Source organism: Dermochelys coriacea, chromosome 11, assembly GCF_009764565.3.
Source record: "Dermochelys coriacea isolate rDerCor1 chromosome 11, rDerCor1.pri.v4, whole genome shotgun sequence".
Lineage (NCBI taxonomy): Eukaryota > Metazoa > Chordata > Testudines > Dermochelyidae > Dermochelys > Dermochelys coriacea.
The window spans coordinates 9,793,710-9,814,379 of NC_050078.2; the positions used below are offsets into that span (position 1 = coordinate 9,793,710).

At 45.8% G+C, this 20,670-nt stretch overlaps 1 protein-coding gene across 39 annotated transcripts in view; it reads right to left on the reverse strand.

Annotated features, from left to right (window-relative positions):
* The window catches only part of CLASP1 (cytoplasmic linker associated protein 1), a 290,372-nt gene extending 277,719 nt beyond the window's left edge, over positions 1–12,653 (reverse strand). For 3 of the 39 annotated variants that reach the window (XM_038421082.2, XM_038421087.2, XM_038421086.2), the window contains exon 1: positions 12,228–12,646. The gene's annotated coding sequence lies outside the window, so the exon portion shown is untranslated. Of the gene's footprint in view, positions 1–12,227 lie in introns of all 39 variants that reach the window. The other 36 variants (XM_038421083.2, XM_038421084.2, XM_038421088.2 and 33 more) reach the window with 23 other exon arrangements.
* Positions 12,654–20,670: the final 8,017 nt, after the last annotated feature.

The following is a 20,670-nucleotide window of genomic DNA, read 5'->3' on the forward strand; positions in this document are numbered from 1 at the left end:
AAACTCCAATGTGGCAGCCAGAGCTGTCCCCTTTGACCCCGTTAGCAGACCTTCAATACTTAAACGGACAGGACGAAGGTAAATAATAACCCTGACATTCCCTTATCAGTGCTATGTCTGCCCCAACGCAAACCCCATAGAGGCTTCTAACATCAGTGTAGCACAATTTGTACTGGCACAACCTACCCATGTTTGAAACAGGGTAAGCTTTAACCAGTATAAATTGTTGCTTCTGTTTAAACCATGTCTGCACTAGGGATTTATGTTGGTGCAGCTACAGCAGTGGCTAAATACCCAGCATAGAAAATGCCATAGGTTCTTATAGGGCACAAATCATCATACTTATGCAATAAAGGAACTGCAACAAATTTTAAGATTTAATTTTGAGTTTAAGACTCAGAGTTGCTTACTGGCATTGTGCTAGTGACTGAAAACTGGAGTAAAAGCAACTCTCCAAACATTAAGAAGCAAACCAGGCAGGGTGGATAAAAATCCATTTCTTTTAAAAAAAAAAAAAAAAGCTGGATTTTTCTTTTAACCTGGATTTTATTTAAATATAGGTTGTTGTTTTTTAAAATAAACCCATTTAAAAATTAAATTTGAAACTGACATACCTATGTCAAGGCCTAAATTTATAATCTTTAATCACAGAATCACAGAAATGCAGTGCTGGAAGGGACCTCTATAGGTCATCTAGTCCAGTCCCTGTACTGAGGCAGGACTATGTGTTATTTACCAGCGTTTCTCAAATGCGGTCACCAGGGGCTTTTCTTGTGGCCACAGCCTCCTAGACTGTGATGGAAGGAGAGGCAAAATAGCAATCCACCCCCTACCCTGTTGCTCCTGGATGCACTCCCTTGGTGTTGGTTGCTGGGGCTACCAGCAGGGATTGGGCCTGCTCTCTTCTGGAGTCACCTGGGGCACAATACTGTAGGAGCAAGCAGCCAGTGAGTTCCCCACCTTTCCATGGCCAGTGGGGTTCAGGCTTTGGGCTCCAGCCCTGGGGTGACGGGGTGGCAGGCTCCAGCCATGAGATTTCAGGCTCCAGCTATGCGATGGTAGGCCCCAGGCTCTGGCCACATGGCTTCGGGCTCCATCCCTGGGCCCCATCCTCCAGCTGTGAGGCTTCAGGCTCTAGCCCCCTGCTACCTCCCCCAACCCCCACCTCCGCTGGCCTTCCCTCAACCCTCCAGCCAGGAATTAATTTGTCCCCAGGCTTGCCAGGGCTCAGTAAGTCTGCTGTGAAAAGTGATACTTGTAGGTTTGTTAATATCACTTTTCACAACAGACTTACTAGCTATCAAGAAATAAATTGCAATGATGTGGACATGTATATGTGCATATTTATATGGTTTTCCTAAAGCTAATGAAGTGTGAGAACAGGCACCAGCAAGAGTTGGTGGCCACATTCTGAGGCCACTAAAAATTTGTCTTCAGAACCCCTGATTTAGACCATCCGTGACAGGTGTTTGTTTAATCTGCTCTTAAAACCCTCCAATGATAGAGATCCCACAGCCTCCATAGGCAATTTATTCTAGTGCTTAACTATCCTTATAGTTGGGAAGTTTTTCCTAATGTCTAACCAAATCTCGCTTGCTGAAATTTGAGTCCATTGCTTCTTGTCCTGCCCTCAGAGCACAAAGAGAACAAAATTTATCACCTCCTTTTTATAACAACCTTTTATGACTTGAAGATTGGTATGTCATCCCTCAGTTTTCTCCAGATTAAACAAATCCAATTTTTTTCCAATCTTTCCTTGTAGGCCATGTTTTCTAAACACTTAATTTTTGTTGCTCTCCTCTGGAACTTTCTCCACTTTGTCCACATCTTTTCTGAAACGTGGTGCTCAGAACTGGACACAGTACTCCAGCTGAAGCCTTAAAATTATTGAGTATAGCGGAATAACTACTTCTTGTGTCTTGCTTACAACCCTCCTGCTAATACATACAAAAAACTAATCTCATTTTGATAACAGTATTACATTTTTCACTCATATTTAGTTTGTGATCCACTATAGCCCACAGATCCTTTTCTGCAGTACTCCTTCCTAAGCAGTAATTTCCCATTTTATATTTGTGCAATTGATTATTCTTTTCCAAGTGTAGTATTTTACATTTGTCTTTACTGAATTTCACCCTCTTTATTTCACACCATTTCTCCAGTTTGCCACCATCACTGGATCCTCCACAGCACTTGCAGCCCATCCCAGCTTGATATTGTCCGCAAACTTTATAAGTGTACCCTCCATTATCCAAATCATTGATGAAGGTTATGAATAGAACCAGACCCAGGACAGATCTCTGGAGGACCTCTTATACCCATCTAAATTAAATACAAAAAAAAAAAAAAAAAAAAAAAACACATATTAAGCAACACATGGCTGCTGAAGTTTTAAAGAAAGTCAAACCCCTGACCTGGTGGAAGTGACTGGCTAAGCACCTAGAACCAGAGTTCGCTGAAGTGCTAAATCAGCTTTTGACAGCACTAGCTTCTTCTGCACATGCAGAGAAAATATTTTCTTAATTCCAGTTTATTCAACTAGATCAGGTCAACGACTAGTCCATTCAGAGTACAAAAAGCAGGAAAGTTTGTTCTCTTCCAATTTATGAATAAAAATGAGATGAGAAAGGATGAGATCCATTATTTCTAAAATCTTGAAGGACATGGTTACCAGAAGGGATCAGCTGAATTAATCAGCTACAGATAATACTCCCTTTGTTTAAACAGATCAATTAGTTTTAAACGCAAAACATGTTTTGATAAACTGTAGCTTTCTTATGTATCCAGAATATTTAAGTTAGTTTTAATTTAAAAAAATGTTTTGTGAATTTTAGTTAAATTTGAATTTCCATCCAAAGGGAGCTTGGCACAAATTACAAGTAAAAAATTGGTCTTTTAGCAAAATAAATACATCATTCACCATTTTCTATCATCATAAAAAGGTAAAAAATAAGAATCCATATAATTGCTTAAATAAATGTGTATAGATAGTGTATCCTCCTCATTAGCAAGAAACACCAAATTTAGCGTAAAGGCTAGATTTACCATATATATATATATATAATTTGTTCATTAGCCCGTTCATTTATAAGCTGACCCCCCAAGATGAATAGGTAAAAATAGTAAAAAATGTATGACCCTTTCATAAACCGACCCTATATTTCAGGAGTTGGCAAACTTCGGCTCCTGGCCCATCAGGGTAAGCCGCTGGCTGGTCGGGATGTTTTGTTTACCTGGAGCGTTCGCAGGCATGGAGTCCCTCAGCTCCCAGTGGCTGCGGTTTACCATTCCCAGCCAACGGGAGCTGCGGGACCGCAAGCTGCAATACATGGACCACCAGTGCTTTGAGGAGACTTGCAGTTGGGTCATACGTTATTGGTTCTCCTCTTTTCCTGATCACATTAAAATAAGTTAAGATACATTGAATATTTTCCCCTGTAAGCAAACTGCTACAGTTGCCAGGGGGATGTCAGTAGATCACCAGTGGGAAAAGTGGCCCACACAATCATCAGTGGGAAGGGAGGTAGTCCACACCAGAAAAGTTTGAGAACCTCACCCTTATTAGCTATCTGTAATTGCAGTAGCAGCTAGAGTCCCTGAACAAAGATTATGACCCTAAGCAAGCTGTACCTGGAGGGGGAGACTGTCTCTAAGTGTATAATCCAAAAAGATAAGAGACAAATGGGGGAGAAAAGTAGTATCCCCATTTTACAGATGGGAAAACCAAGCACAGAGATTCAGCGACTTACCCAAAGTCACATATGAGGTCTTTGGCAGTGCTTGGAACTGAAGCCTGGTCTGCTGAGAGACTGTCTAGTGCTGTAAGCACAAGACCACCCTTCCTCTCTGAGATATCTGTTACTGACAAACCCAACATTAGCTATTTTCTTGCCTTTTTTTCGGGCAGGGGAGTGCACAACAGATGGCAAGACAACTTTCTGAGAAGATACACAATCACATGCTGGACATGAGAGCAGGATAATCTGGTTTTAAGGAGATCTCAATAATGGGTTCGGATGAAACTACTATACTTATTACTTTCACAAATCCTCCTGGCACTCCCTATTAATACATAACCGGCTAGTAAAGCACAGGAGACAGGCAAGAAGTGTGTTGTTTGTGTGAGTACAAGAAGCAGAACTCCCTTAGGTAAAACAGATTTATTGCATGAGGTTTCTGAAGCATGAAGTTTCTCATTAGTTCAAAAAAGAGAGGGGACAATGCCACAGCTTGTCTATCAGAGGACCAAAGGGAGCTGCTAGGGACGCTCCAACACAAGAAGTCTAGTCAGTGCATGAAAGCAATGGGACATAGGAAAAGTTTTTTCCAGGCAAGAGAAAAGTCTGATCCTTTACAGAAATCAAGTATGCATAATAAGTTTCAGAACTTGTCTTAGCCAACCATTAGGACTCATTCCTCAACATTCAAACTAAACAACAGGTCATGACTAAAGATGGGATTTATTCTGGGTAAAAAAATCTCAAAGAAAATCCTACCTAGCGGCCACAGTTTTAAATTTTCCAAGCACTTTACAAACCTTAACTAACCCTCCGCCCCCAAGTGTCCCAGCTGGAAAGCAGGAGCCAAGGACTGGAAGAGAGTGACTTGCCAAGGCCACAAGAGTTGGAGGGGATTACAAATTAGAAATCCCTGTGTTTGGACCACACGTCCATGTGAGAGCAGTGTGAGTTTACTGTGGGATCTTCTGGAGGACTCTGTCTAAGATTAGAAGAGGACACAGAATAAGTTGCTAGAAATACTAACTTAATGGTTTCTGACTCCATACCATACTTGGGAGGAGAGGCTGTGGCCAAGTCTAAAGCTGTGTTAAGCGAACAGAACTGCTTGGAAGCTTTCAACAACCTCCTAGAAATCAACAGGCAACAAAGTCAACTGCCACTACCCAAGCACTGTAGCTAGATCTTGCCACATCCAATCCTTAAGAAATGCAGAACAGATGATGGGGGGAGTGAAGGAGGCAAATGAAATGTCAGTACACTGAGTGTTCAGCTAGGGATCTTTAGCTATGGCTTTTTAAAATGATCTAACTACATCTGCCTTTGAATCATGTATGGGGGGGTGGGGGGAGGAAGAAGAGGAGAGGGAAGAGGAAAGAAGCCTTGTTATCTAGTCTACATTTCAAAAGAGCCCTGCGTTATTTACATATGGAAGAGATTTATGTAACCGCTCCAGAGTCTAAATGAATAGGTTTTATAGCTGCATTTTACTACACAAGTACTTCTCCTCCTAAGCAGTTAAGTTAAATATGTAACATTTAACAGAAGACTGTTGTTCCATCTTAGTTACAACAGGTTGTTGCTGGTATTAAGACCAATAAGAAACAAAACAATGGGGGGAGGGGAAAAAACCTCAGGTGGGCCCAGAAAGTCATTAATATCTTTATTGCAGATTTTTAAGTCAGCAGTTTGAGAAACAACTTATTCCACAGGCCTCAATTTCCATAAGGAAGTCTTGCCAAGACTGAACTGTGGCTTTCCAGTTACGGTGTTTGGATGACTGTGCATTCCTGTCCAACACTACTCCACATAGGTTTCTCCCCCCACACTGGCTTTCTTTATACTAAAAGAGAGGAGTCCTAATGCACCACCAGAACAGCTCCAGAGCTGCTAGCAATGGTGGAAACTGTAGGCCAACCTTGGAAGTGTTCCTGAGAATAGGGTAGACAATGGTCCTGTCTACACTAGAGTTTCTAAAAACTGCCTATTACTGTCAGATCAGCATTAGCAACAACAGTGGGAGATCTATTGTAGACAGGTCTCTAGCTTAAGCAGATTCTGTTCCCAGCTCTGGCAGTATATAGGGGCCATAAAATGCCCAGAAGTAGATGAGGAAAGACTCCTTCATTACAGGCACAGCATCGAGCCACTACACGTAGCCCCAAACTGCCCCTCCTTGCAAGACGCAGCATAGGGGGGGACCACTAGAGGCAGGGGTGCACCGCTAAGAGCTACAGATGTTCTGGGCTACGCTGCAGCCTGTAAAGTCTAGGATAGACTGCCATAAATTAGAGTAACTGGGGGCCACTTCAGTCCCCAGATCAGCCCAGCATCCAGACGGTGCAAAGGTGGTCCCCTTTGCCCGCTCCCCTGGATGGCGCCTTCTGTTCAGGGTCTACTGGATGCGCAAGTTAGATCAGATCCCATGTTGATCAGATCTGCAGTGAAGGAGCAGAGTCAGCTCAAGTTTGTCTCAATTTCCTTAAAAAAACAGAGAAACTAAAGACCTATAAAAGTGTGTCTTAGGTCATTTAAGTTCCAATTAAATCTACTGTAACATTTTTTAGAAGTTATCTGAAATCAAAACACTGCAGGATTGTGCTACTGTATTAGAACTAGAGCTCAGATAGTCTATTTCCACTGTCAGCGATTACTACAGAAAAAATAATTATTTTTTAAGATCCATTCCCTTGCAATAATCTAAAGACACTTCCTTTCTAAAAATTAACATCAATGCCACCCCCACATTTAGTAAGTCATGCACCAACTATTGCACTCTACCTGCCTGGGGATCAGACCCTTCAGATATTTGGCTAAGTGAAATAAGTCCACAAACTATATATACATTAAGACCAAAGCTGTTTGAAATTGCCCTTAAATAAAACCTTTCCTTCTTTCCCTCCTGTAACATAAGTGGTTGAAACCTTTTTAACTAAGCTTCTTTAAAAAAAATAAAATAAAAAAAATATCCCTGGATAAAAGGAATAACTGTGCCAGATGAAGGTGATGTCTCTCTAAATTTTACAGAGAGACTTATTATAGTGCAGGACGCTGAAGAACATGTGCATATTTCATTCATCAATAAGGCTGCGAATCTGTCACGGAAGTCATGGATTCCGGGACCTCTGTGACTTCTGCAGTGGCTGGTGTGGCTTGCCCAGGGGCAGCCTGTGGGCCAGCTGCACTGGCTGCTGCTGGGGAAGTCTCAGGCCACCGAGACCCCCCAACCTCCCCAGCAGCAGCAGGGGTCCCGGGCCACCTCACGTCCCACCCCACCCCGGGGCTGCCACCCCACAAACATCTGCGGCTCTCCTGGGCCGCTGCCTACCCCAGAGCACCCAAGATTCAGTCAGGGGTATATAGTACAAGTCATGAATTTTTGTTTACTGCCTGTGACAGGTCCATGACTTTACTAAAAATATTTGTGATTAAAACATAGCCTTATTCATCAGTCTCCCCACTGTCTTTAAAGAGATCATTCAAGGGTTTCAGATAGTTTTTGAAGGCTTATAACAAGTTAATCTGATATAAACAAATACCTGAAATACCGTGACAGAGCTAAGCATCCAAGTAGGATACCACGATGATGGATGTAGTACAAGAACCTGATTAGAACACAGAACAGGGTAGAAAGCACCATTCAGCTAGTCTAGGCCATTAAATTAGTGGTCAGAACTATGAGAGTTCTATGTAGAAAAGGATGCCATAACACCCACCCCCTTCCTCTGCTGGATGACTGCTCCATTCATCCTGGTAACAGAATAACTGATGTGTTCTTGGCACACACAGGCCCTGTCTCAATGGGCAAAAAAGTGTAGATTTTTCCAATAGGTTTCCCGTTTGAGGGACTGTAAAACTTTAAGGGTTGGTATGGTCCTACAGGACAGGGTGTAAAACCAGAAACAATAACTCATTCTGAAACCAACCAGACTTCAAGTTGGCTGTCACCGTCTAAAAGAGACTGCTAACCGGCCTTGATTGAATCCGTATCATACAGAAAAGAATTGCAGGATCTGCACAACATACAGGACAACCCCCAAAAAAAAAAATCAAACCAAGAAAAGTTATCATTAATTTCTGTCTGCTTTTGATACACTTTATTCACAGCTCAGACTTAAGGTTTCTGCAGTACTTCAAGACACTTATTTTGACAGTCTAATTTCTTTATCGGCAGGCACACTGTACAATTGTCCCTCTGGAGAGTGTAAAATGGGTTACTCAAATGTATTTCTTTCTCTCAAAAACGTGCTATTGTCTCACTTGTAGTGCTATAAGTTATTGGACAAGAGAAGTGAAGCCTAACATTGAAACGATGGCATTTCTCTATTTGTAATGCATTAACTTTTGAAGACTGCGCCCAATCAATTCCAAAATTTGAGAGAACGTTCTAGGTAAATGGAACAGACCCTATGGATTTTGGTGACCATCAGAAAACCAGAAAAATCCAATTTCCACACAGTGACCATTTGGTGCTGCAGATAGAAGAGCACTGACCAAGATAATTCAGCCAATCACCAGTCCCTCCCTCCAGTTTATTTGCATACTTCAGTCCCATTGGTTGAAGTGAGTCAGCAAATAAAACTAAGTCAGGTCTGAGGAGTCTCCATAGGGTTGGGGGACCCAGGGTTCAGGACTGGAATAGGGAGGCTCCTTCAGATCAAGATCTATAGTAGCGAGTAAGGGTAAGGCTGGAGATTTCACTGTGGCTCCCTCCACGTTATGCCTGGCTCAAGCAAAAATCATTTACCTTCATCCAGTCAAAAGCTGTTCTATGTCATCTAAACAGTGCTCATTTGGTACAGCAGGGAGAGAGATTCCTCTGCTTGCAGCACCAAACTGGCACCGTCAGGGAGAAGACAACCAAGTCAGGCAGTAGGCTCATTGTTTCAGGTTAGGGTTACTGGAGGAAAGGATGGAACGATGATGAGTTACGTTACCTCTGATGCTACCATTCAGTTTCTGAAGCACCAAAGAGGCACCACTGGGGGAAGTTGCAGTTGATATGCAACAACGAAGATAAGATGAGCAGCTTAGATGACTTAGTAAAATGTAGCTTAAGTGGCTGTATCTTACAAAATTGCTATAAAAGTTTGAGGCTAGAGACTGCATCCTACCCCTCCCATCACCTGCCAGCTCAGCCTACATAAGCAACAAAGTAGAGATCTCTTTCGTTTACTATCAGAAACGCATGAAACTGAGGTTTGGGAGGGATTTGTATAATCCAGTGCTTAGGGCACTAGCCTAGGAGTTGGAAGACCTGGGTTCAGTTTCCTGCAGCATCGCAGACATCCTGCGTGACCTTGGGCAAATGGCTCCACCTCTGCCCCAGTTCCCTCTCTGTAAAAAGGGGATAATTATCCTTCCCTAACTCAGAGTGATGTTGCAAGGATAAAGACATTAGAGACCGTGAAGAGCTCAGACATCACAATAATGGAGCTGTATAAATATCTTAGGGCTTGTCTACACTTACCAGGGGATCCACGAGTGGCAATTGATGCACTGGCGACTGATTTAGCAGGTCGAGCGAAGACCCGCTAAATTGACCGCAGGTCACTCTTCCGTAGACTCCTGTACTCCACCGGCTCGAGAACAATAGGGGGAGTCAATGGGAGAGTGTCTCCCATCAACATCGTGTAGTGTGGACCCGCATTAAGTAGATCTAAGCTACGTTGATGTGAGTTACACTATTCACGTAACTCAAATGCGTAGCTTAGATCGAATTACCCATGCAGTGTAGACAAGGCCTTAGACACATATGTTAAATGACTATGTCCAGGCTTCCTTTAGATCCTCCTATAGCAGTTTCCCCTTCTTCTTCATTTTGTGTCTTTTTTCCACAAGTTGGTCCTTAGCATACCACTCAAGCGCTTACAGGATTTGGTCCAGCAACAAGCCTATCTCCCTGTATTGAGAGACAAGATGGGCTAGGTAATATCTTTTATTGGACCAACTTCTGTTGGTGAGATGGACAAGATTTCAAGTTGACACAGAGCTCTCATTTAGGTCTGGGAAACATACCAGAGTGTCACTGCAAAATCAAGGTGGAACAGATTGTTTTGCACAAGTAGTTACCACACATATTCAAGATGAAGTGCCCCATTAACATAACTCCAGTTGTAAAGGGGGGTGGAGGAGCAGCTGGCAGTGGGGTTATTAGTAGGTTATAGATTGTTGTAATAAGCCATAACTCCAGTGTCTCTATTCAGTCCACGATTTTCAGTACCTAGCAAAGTTATGAATTTAAGCTCCCACACTCAGCTTCTGAAAATGTTGTGCAGGTTTCCTCTGAGGATGTGGACTGATAGGTCCAATATAGAGTGATCACTTTGTAAAAAGTGTTCACTCACAGATGATAGGGTGCTTTTGTCTTTTATCATCTTCCTGCGCAAGTTCATTTGAGAGCGTAGTGACACCCTCACCCAGGACCTTATCTAAATTCCCATTAAAAGGCATCAGTGGAAGCTGGACTGGGTACTGAGGCTATGTTAGTCTCTAAGGTGCCACAAGTACTCCTTTTCTTTTTGCAAATATAGACTAACACGGCTGCTACTCTGAAATATGTCTACACAACAAACCTTATAGCGGGCCAGCTGGTTCCACTCTTTGCTGGTGGGAGAGAGCTCTCCTGCTGGCATAATTAAACCACACCCCCAACGAGTGGCGGTAGATGTGTCGAGCTGCAGTAGATGTGTCAGCGGGAGAGGGTCTCCTGCCGACATAGTGCTATCCACACCAGCACTTTTGTGGGTGAAGGGAGTGTTTTTTTCACACCCCTGACCAACATAAGTTTACCCGACAAAAGTGATAGTGGAGACATAACCTGAGTGACAATGACAGATCAAATGTAAAAACTGAAGCCAGCCTAAGATGTAATGAAAAGTGCTTTTTAAAGCAAAGCACACACAAAAACCAGTTTCCTCTTAAAGCTTTGCACTTTTTAATAAGATACGGTGTGCAGGTAGGCTCTTGCAAGCAAATATTTTCCTACTTCAGATTTTAATAACAAGCCTTTGCCAAGTTCTGCTTCACAATCAAACTAGCAGTGACAACTGTCAACCACCAATCTAAACAGTCCTAATTCTTAATATACCTTCCAGGATATAGCTCTTTCTGCATAGCCTCTAACCTACTGCAGTGTGTCCATCCAGTATGTCCACTAATACTGTTTTTTAGACATGTTCTTTAAGGAAGGGGTAAGGAGACTCCCTTCCTATTGAAGTGGCATACATGTATCTGAGGGGAGAGCACATCCTGAGGAGCAACATGAAAAGGTTTATTTAGCATCTCTATCTTTCTGTAAGGCAAAGCTGGTCTCACATGCTCATGACCCAAAAACTAATTATTAACTAATCTGTTCAAATCAATACATGCTTTTAAACTCCAGATGAGCAAAATAATTTGTCTTTTCACCACCCTCTAAACAGCTTTGAATTAAACAAGTTATTTAGTCCTCTAGCCTCCTGCCTTAGACATTGTCACTAGTACATCATTAAAAACTGTCAAGTTACTCAAATCTCAATATCAACTACTAAATATGCACTAAAGTATTACAGAACCCTTACTGACCATACATTGTATGGGGACACGGTTATTTATAGATCACAACCTTGATCCCACTGACACAATTCAGAGCAAGTGCACTACCATGATAATCCACAGATTGAGAACATCTAGTAGTACACACCAAGAATCATTAAAGGCTGTTATGTCAATTATTCAGATTACATAGCCAGATTTTTTTAAATAATGAACATACAATAAAGGATCTAACTAAACACTGTTAGAATGGAGATTCAGGGGTAAGGAACTAATAGTAAAATCGCCTATTGTACCCAAGTACTGCAGCACATGCAGCCATGCACTAATCTCAGATCTAAGCACAGCAGGGAGAGTTAAGGATGAAACAAAAGCCTTGGGTCTGTACTCCCCAGCCCCCGCGGTTTAGATTTCTAAAACCCATCCTCAAATCAGAGGAAAAAGCCCTATTAGATCATCCAGTCCACCCCTCCCAGCCAGTACCGGATTCGTCCTTACACTGTTTTCTGTAGTGCTTTGTCCATTTTTAAAATGTCTGGAACAAGGGAAGTGAATTCCCTCTGCAAATCACAATCCCACAGTTTTTCCTACGGTGGGCTACCACAGTGCTAGTGCCTGCCAAGTCTGTTCTTTCATGTGTGTGCAACTGAATACAAAATCCTTATTTTTAGAAAAAACAAATACTTTAAAACACTGATAAGCTGGGCGAAACGGCCAGGAACAAACCCTGCTGGAAAGCCCATGTACTTCCCCTAACCATGAGCCCCGGTCAGGGTCCCAGCTGTGCCCAGCCCAGCCACAGAGCAGAGGCAGCTCTGTAACCTATTGATTTCACCAAACAATGCTTCCCCTCCCCCTTCCCATCCCTCCCCCTCCACCCCAACAAGCCAAGGGCTGATTGCAGCCCCCTCCCCCCACATAGCAACCCCATGCTACATGACACTGGGGTTTTACCTGGAGCTGCTGGAAAGGCAGATGGGGGGAGGGTGCAAGGAAAACTGGCCTCATGGACGTTACAGAGGGTGCATGCGGTAGAATGGGAGCAGCAGATCCCGCTTAATTCCCACGGCACCTACTGCAGTGCATGGCTGCTGCTGCTGCTGCTCCTCCACCCCAAGGCTACCGCTGCTGGGGCTGGGTAAGAATGGAACCCTCAGAGCGCAGGCGCACTCAGCCCCGAGTGGCAGGACTACCAGGCAAGCGCGAATGCCCAGCGCGCAAGCGCACTCCTTTTGTCAGGCCCTCGAATCTAGAAGACTCCCCAGCAAGCAGGACGCACGCGCGCTAGGGTGTCGCTCTCTTGCGGACTTTCCCTCTCCCCATGGAGCGCCGGGGAAGGTCAGAGCGGCCGGAAACGCCTCCCGCAGAGCTCCCTGGGGGGAGAGGGGGAAGTCTTCCAAGCGTGGCTGAGATGAGGTAAGCGCCTAATCTGCGCGTGCGCGGCACCGGCTGCGCTAAGGCCCACGCCCAGCGGGGCTCCGGAGCCGGCGTGCGAAATGGGCCCGTTGCGGCGCGTCACGAACGTCCAGAGCGGCCGGTTGGCCTTGCCCGCCGCGGCTTTTTGGGTTGTGGGGGGGGGGGGGGCCGCCCGGTTAGCCACGCCGCCTCCGGGGCCAGAGGGGGCGCTGCTGAGGCAGAGAAACCGCGAGGGAAGCTCGGCTGCCAGGGAAACCTTCCGGGGTAAAGTTCCCGTGGTGCTGAGCGCAGGGTCTCCCAGGCGCTTCCGGGGCGGGAAGCGGCCTCTTAAGGGACAGGCGCCCCGCCCCCCTTTTTCCTCTCGAGGGCAGGAGGCGCGGCCTTGGGCGGGCACCCCCAAAGGCGGCGGCGGGGGAGGCGCCTTCACGCAGAAGGTCCCCGGCCGGGCCCCGGGGCGCTGAGCAGGGACACGCAATGAGGAACCGGTGCGGGAGGGGGATGCCGCGGCGAGGGGCCTGTGGGAGGAGGACGCTGCAGTGCGGGACCCCCGGGGGCGATGCTGTAATGAGAGGCCCGTGCGGGGCAGGCCCAGGAACAGTGATGGCCCAGGTCATAGGGGGTGGGTGGGGAAGGAGCCCCAGGGGATGCTGTGAGGCGGGGCCCGTGGGACATTTATCCCTGTCACCGGCTGATGTGGTTTTTATCATGAGTCCTGGGATACTTGATTAATTTTTAAGCTTGGAGTCCTGTGAGGCGGGGAGGATCTCAGTTATCGTTTTAAAAGAAAAATAGCTTCTGGCCCTCATTGCAAAGAAAAGCTTGAACGTGTCCTGCCCTTGTGACCCAAAGGGTCAGAAACCGGAAGACAAATAAAAGGAACACCACATTTATTGTTTAAAACGCATGGTTTTTTTTTTATGCCAATCTTCCATTTTTGAGGGCCTGACTCTTGATTTTTAAATGCTGGATATTGACAATACTGCTACTGAGCTGGTAGGGTGGGATGAGGAAATGAGGCCTGTTTCTCTGTGCTGCAGAGAGGGTTGGGCTTTAACTGCCCGTGCCACACCAGGGTTATGGGAGGAACACTGCCCATGGAGTGTGGGCCTTTCATCTTCCCTGCACGCAGCAGGAGGTAAGAGGATGAATCCCACACAGTAAACATCCCGTGGTGGCTAGAGTCAGTGGGTGTATCCCCTCTGTCCAGGTATGGAGGTGGGGTGATGAACCATCTGTGTTCCTGGGAGGGGAGCAGCTTCCTGCTGTTAAATCCATGTGCTCATGCTGCCAATAGCACTAATGACTATGGCCTCATTCACTTTGTAAAACAAGCCCATCCAGTATCAGATGCAGAATCCACAGTTAAGCCTCTCATGGTAAGAGTTTAAGTAGAGTCTTCAAACTAGCCCATCAACAAGTCAACCTATATTCAGGTCTCCTACCACCATGCATTACTGTAGTATCCAAGGCCCAGATCCTCAAAGTGGATTAAGTGCCTAATTCCCATTGATTTCCATGAGAGTGAGGCCCATAAATACCTTTGAGGATCTGTACCTGAGAGCCTATTTGAACCACAGAATTAGAAATGCACATGCCAAACTCCAATTAGCAGTGTGAAACCTTCTCTATCTAGATGTGAAATTGGTGATGCAAATTCAGCTCTATTATTCCAGTATAAATGCAGGTTGTTGCCTGGGCAGCCCTCACTGGAAATGCCAAGGTCAGGACAGGCTGCAAAAGGGGGAGTAGATACTTCCAAGACGGGTGGGTAACACTGAAGTTAAATTCCCCAACCAGTCACAAACTTTGCTTCTGTTCCTCCACACTGGTTATCAATAAGCAAAAAAGAAATCACACATCCCCCTTTATTGCATTCAAGTTCTCTGGCTCCCAGTCAGCACCTAGGTCCAGTACAGTGAGAAGTTATTTAAAAAACTCTGCTCACATATAAAAAATGTTCTGACCCCAAAGGGTCAGCCACATTACCAGGTCAATATAGGTTTGGATCTTACCCAAAATACCACACTGCCAGCCAATCCTTTAGTATCTAAAACTAAAGATTTATTATAAAGAAAAAATAATGAGAGATGTTAAATGGTAAAGCAGTCACAAAAATACAACGCTTCAAAGTCCATGAGGTTCCTAGGACTATTGGTGAGTTTGCTGGCTTGAAAGTCTCTCTGGAACACATCCACAGCTTGGATGGGTCATTCAGTCCTTTGTTCAGAGCTTCAGTTTGTAGCAAAGTTCCTCCAGAGGTAAGAAGCAGGACTGAAGTAAAAATGGAGATGATGCAGCTAATGCTTACTTTGTTTCAAACACGAGCTGCCCACCATATGGCTTGGAAGCCTTACAGTTCTGTCCATAGGCATGCCCCTGCATGCCTTGCTGAGTCATAAGGTGTATCTCTTGCCTTCTCTCAATGGGTCAATTATATAGCTAATGGGCCATCAACCAGGATAGGCAGTGCTGATGCCAAACTGTCTGGGGGTGTCACCCAGAAGCATAGCACAAGTTTTGTAATACAGACATATCTATAATCCAATATACAAAGGTGATACAAACACATAAATGAAATTATCATATTTGGTATATTATAACATTTTTGCAGATTTTACATGGCATATCTGACAACTCATTGCAATTTTACAATATTAATATTCATAATATCCTCAAGTGTCTCCCAAATTCCATACAACGTCACACAGGTAACCGTCTGAACAAATAGAACTGTCTGATTATTTTTTTTCACTAGTGTTCCTGAGATCAGAATTTGGCCCTCTGTATTTAACACTTGTATACAGTGTAAAGCCAGAGTTATTTATATCGCCCCATCAGCATGTAAGGAGCTCCTTAAAATGTAAACTCTGCCAAACAAATGTGAATGTCCTTGCCCCAGCAAGCCTGCAGGCATGACTGGTACAATGTGATAAAAAACACACAGTCTTGGATCTGGTCTGCATAAACAGAACACTTCAGAGAAGAACAGGCTTCTTAGAAGTGGTTGGAAGGCGTGGATGAAGAGGTATCAATTAAGTTGTTGGAAATTTAGTTCCATGGATTCTGCACACACAGAAGAAAAGAGTGTTAGTGTCCTGACAGGAGGGATGCACCTAAAGGAGGATGGAGGTGTTCCCCACATGAAATACAACTTTGAATGTAATGTCATATGTAGATGATAAGATTTCTATCCTTTGTGCACAGAGTTTAGATTACAAAGCAAAATTAGAATGTCAAAGTAACAGCTGTCTTTCCTCAATGTGGGGGCTTTCATGATGTTTCCCAGGAGGGGCTGCGTGCAATTTACTGTTCTTACACTCATCACACATAAACCTTTTACCAAGTATTGTGCCACTGAGGATTCACTCACCGGCCTCATGTTCTTTTTTCCTGAATCTGCTACAGAGATACGTCCACCACCAACCCACCACATTCTCTGATACCACAGTTCAGTCTGATGAGATCTGACTCTGTGTCTACACTATGAAATTAGGTCGAATTTATAGAAGTCGGTTTTGTAGATAGCGTTTTTATACAGTCAATTGTGTGTGTCCCCACACAAATGCTCTAAGTGCATGTAGTCGGCGGAGTGTGTCCACAGTACTGAGGCAACCGTCGACTTCCAGAGCGTTGCACTGTGGGTAGCTATCCCACAGTTCCCACAGTCTCCGCCGCCCATTTGAATTCTGGGTAGAAATCCCAGTGCCTGATGGGGCTAAAACATTGACCTCATCGGGTGGTTCTGGGTACATATCGTCAGGCCCCCCTTCCCTCCCTCCTTCCATGAAAGCAAGGGCAGACAATCATTTTGCGCCTTTTTTCTTGAGTTACCTGTGCAGACGCCATACCACGGCAAGCATGGAGCCCGCTCAGCTAACCGTCACCATATGTCTCCTGGGTACTGGCAGACGCGGTACTGCATTGCTACACAGCAGCAGTTTATTGCCTTTTGGCAGCAGACAGTGCAGTATGACTGGTAGCTGTCGTCGATGTAGTCCTGGGTACTCTTTTAACCAACCTCAATGAGGTCAGGTGCGCCTGGGCAAACATGGGAGTGACTCAGCCAGTTCAATTCCCTTTTAAGTTTCGTTTCATGGCAATTGAGTCCTATCGGCAGTGCACTGTCTTTTAATCAGCAGCCAGCAGAAGATGATGGCCAGTAGTCTTACTGCGCCGTCTTCTGCTGAGCACCCAGGAGATGACGGTGGCTAAAGGTCATACTGCACAATCTGCTGCCAGCAAGATGTATAAAGATAGATGAAGTGGCTCAAAACAAGAAATAGACCAGATTTGTTTTGTATTCATTTTCTCCTTCCTCCTTCCATGAAATCAAAGGCCTGCTAAACCCAGTTTTGAGTTCTATCCTTGAGGGGGCCATTCAGTTTCTCATAAAGCCACCCCCTTTGTTGATTTTAATTCCCTGTAAGCCAACCCTGTAAGCCATGTCGTCAGTCGCCCCTCCCTCCATCAGGGCAATGGCAGACAATAGTTCCGCACCTTTTTTCTGTGCAGTCGCCATACCATGGCAAGCATGGAGCCCACTCAGATCACTTTGGCAATTAGGAGCACATTAAACACCACACGCATTATCCAGCAGTATATAGTATATGCAGCACCAGAACCTGGCAAAGCGAAACCGGGCGAGTAGGCGACGTCAGCACGGTGACAAGAATGATGAGGACATGGACACGGACTTCTCTCAAAGCACGGGCCCTGGCAATGTGGACATCATGGTGCTAATGGGGCTGGTTCATGCGGTGGAACGCCGATTCTGGGCTCTGGAAACAAGCACAGACTGGTGGGACTGCATACTGTTGCAGGTCTGGGACGATTCCCAGTGGCTGCGAAACTTTCGCATGCGTAAGGGCACTTTCATGGAACTTTGTGACTTGCTTTCCTCTGCCCTGAGGTGCAATAATACTAAGATGAGAGCAGTCCTCACAGTTGAGAAGCGAGTGACAATAGCCCTGTGGAAGCTTGCAACGCCAGACAGCTACCAGTCAGTCGGGAATCAATTTGGAGTGGGCAAATCTACTGTGGGGGCTGCCATGATGCAAGTAGCCAACGCAATCAAAGATCTGCTGATCTCAAGGGTAGTGACCCTGGGAAATGTGCAGGTCATAGTGGATGGCTTTGCTGCAATGGGATTCCCTAACTGTGTTGGGGCCATAGATGGAACCCATATCCCTATCTTGGCACCGGAGCACCAGCCCGGCGAGTACATAAACCGCAAGGGGTACTTTTCAATAGTGCTGCAAGCACTGGTGGATCACAAGGGACGTTTCACCAACATCAGCGTGGGATGGCCGGGAAAGGTACATGACGCTCGCATCTTCAGGAATTCTGGTCTGTTTCAAAAGCTGCAGGAAGGGACTTTATTCCCAGACCAGAAAATAACCATTGGGGATGTTGAAATGCCTATAGTTATCCTTGGGGACCCAGCCTACCCCTTAATGCCATGGCTCATGAAGCCATACACAGGCAGCCTGGACAGTAGTCAGAAGCTGTTCAACTACAGGCTGAGCAAGTTCAGAATGGTGGTAGAATGTGCATTTGGACATTTAAAAGCGCGCTGGCGCAGTTTACTGACTCGGTTAGACCTCAGCAAAACCAATATTCCCACTGTTATTACTGCTTGCTGTGCACTCCACAATATCTGTGAGAGTAAGGGGGAGACGTTTGTGGCGGGGTGGGAGGTTGAGGCAAATCGCCTGGCTGCTGGTTATGCATAGCCAGACACTTGGGCAGTTAGAAGAGCACAGGAGGGCGCGGTGCGCATCAGAGAAGATTTGAAAACCAGTTTCATGACTGACCAGGCTACGGTGTGAAAGTTCTGTTTGTTTCTCCTTGATAAAACCCCCCGCCCCTTGGTTCACTCTACTTCCCTGTAAGCTAACCACCCTTCTCTCCTCCCTTCATTCACCGCTTGCAGAGGCAGTAAAGTCATTGTTGCTTCATAATCATGCATTCTTTATTAATTCATCACACAAATAGGGGGATAACTACCAGGGTAGCCCAGGAGGTGTGGTGGAGGAGAGAAGCACCAGAAGGGGTGGTGGAGGAGGGAAAGACAAGGCCACACAGCACTTTAAAAGTTTAAAACTTTAAAACTTATTGAATGCCAGCCTTCTGTAGCTTGGGCAATCTTCTGGGGTGGAGTGGCTGGATGGCCGGAGGTCCCACCACCATGTTCTTGGGCATCTGGATGAGGAGGCTATGGAACTTGGGGAGGAGGGCGGTTGGTTACACAGGGACTATAGCGGTGGTCTGTGCTCCTGCTGCCTTTCCTGCAGCTCAACCATACGCTGGAGCATATTAGTTTGATCCTCCAGAAGCCTCAGCATTGAGTCCTACCTCCTCTCATCATGCTGCCGCCACCTTTCAGCTTCAGCCCTCTCTTCAGCCCGCCACTTACTCTCTTCAGCCCACCACCTCTCTTCCCCGTCACTTTGTGCTTTCCTGCACTCTGACATTGTCTGCCTCCATGCATTCATCTGTGCTCTGTCAATGTGGGAGGACAGCATGAGCTCAGAGAACATTTCATCGCGAGTGCGTTTTTTTCACCTTTTGATCTTCGCTAACCTCTGGAAAGGAGAAGATCCTGTGATCCTTGAAACACATGCAGCTGGTGAAGAAAAAAAAAGGGACAGTGGTATTTAAAAAAACACATTTTATAGAACAATGGGTACACTCTTTCACAGTAAACCTTGCTGTTAACATTACATATATAGCACATGTGCTTTTGTTCCAAGGTCGCATTTTGCCTCCCCCCAGCGCGTGGCTAACCCCTCCACCCTCCCCCGTCCCCGTGGCTAACTGCAGGGAACATTTCTGTTCAGCCACAGGCAAACAGCCCAGCAGGAACGGGCACCTCTGAATGTCCCCTTAAGGAAAGCACCCTCTTTCAACCAGGGGACCATGAATGATATCACTCTCCTGAGGATAACGCAGAGAGATAAAGAACGGATGTTGTTTGAACGCCAGCAAACATACACTGCAATGCTTTGTTCTACAATGATTCCCGACTACGTGCTACTGGCTTGGAGTGGTAAAGTGTCCTACCATGGTGGATGGAATAAGGCTGCCCTCCCCAGAAACCTTTTGCACATCCAAGAGAGCCGCGAATGCCAGGGCAAATTAATCATTGAACATGCTTGCTTTTAAACCAGGTATAGTATTTTAAAAGGTACACTCACCAGAGGTCCCTTCTCCGCCTGGCGGGTCCGGGAGGCAGCCTTGGTTGGGTTCGGGGGGTACTGGCTCCAGGTCCAGGGTGAGAAACAGTTCCTGGCTGTCGGGAAAACTGGTTTCTCTGCTTGCTTGCTGTGAGCTATCTACAACCTCATCATCATCATCTTCCTCGTCCCCAAAACCTGCTTCCGTGTTGCCTACATCTCCATTGAAGGAGTCTAACATGGCTGGGGTAGTGGTGGCTGAACCCCCTAAAATGGCATGTAGCTCATCATAGAAGCGGCACGTTTTGGGCTCTGACCCGGAGCAGCTGTTCGCCTCTCTGGTTTTCTGGTAGGCTTGCCTCAGCTCCTTAAGTTTCACGCGGCACTGCTTCGGGTCCCTGTTACGGCCTCTGTCCTTCATGCCCTGGGAGATTTTGACAAATGTTTTGGCATTTTGAAAACTGGAACGTGGTTCTGATAGCACGGATTCCTCTCCCCATACAGCAATCAGATCCCGTACCTCCCATTCAGTCCATGCTGGAGCTCTTTGGAATTCTGGGACTCCATCATGGTCACCTCTGCTGATGAGCTCTGCATGGTCACCTGCAGCTTGGCACGCTGGCCAAACAGGAAATTGAAATTCAAAAGTTTGTGGGCCTTTTCCGGTCCACCTGGCCAGTGTATCTGAATTGAGAGTGCTGTCCAGAGCGGTCACAGTGGAGCACTGTGGGATAGCTCCCGGAGGCCAATACCGCCAAATTGTGTCCACAGTACCCCAAATTTGACCCAGCAAGGCCGATTTCAGC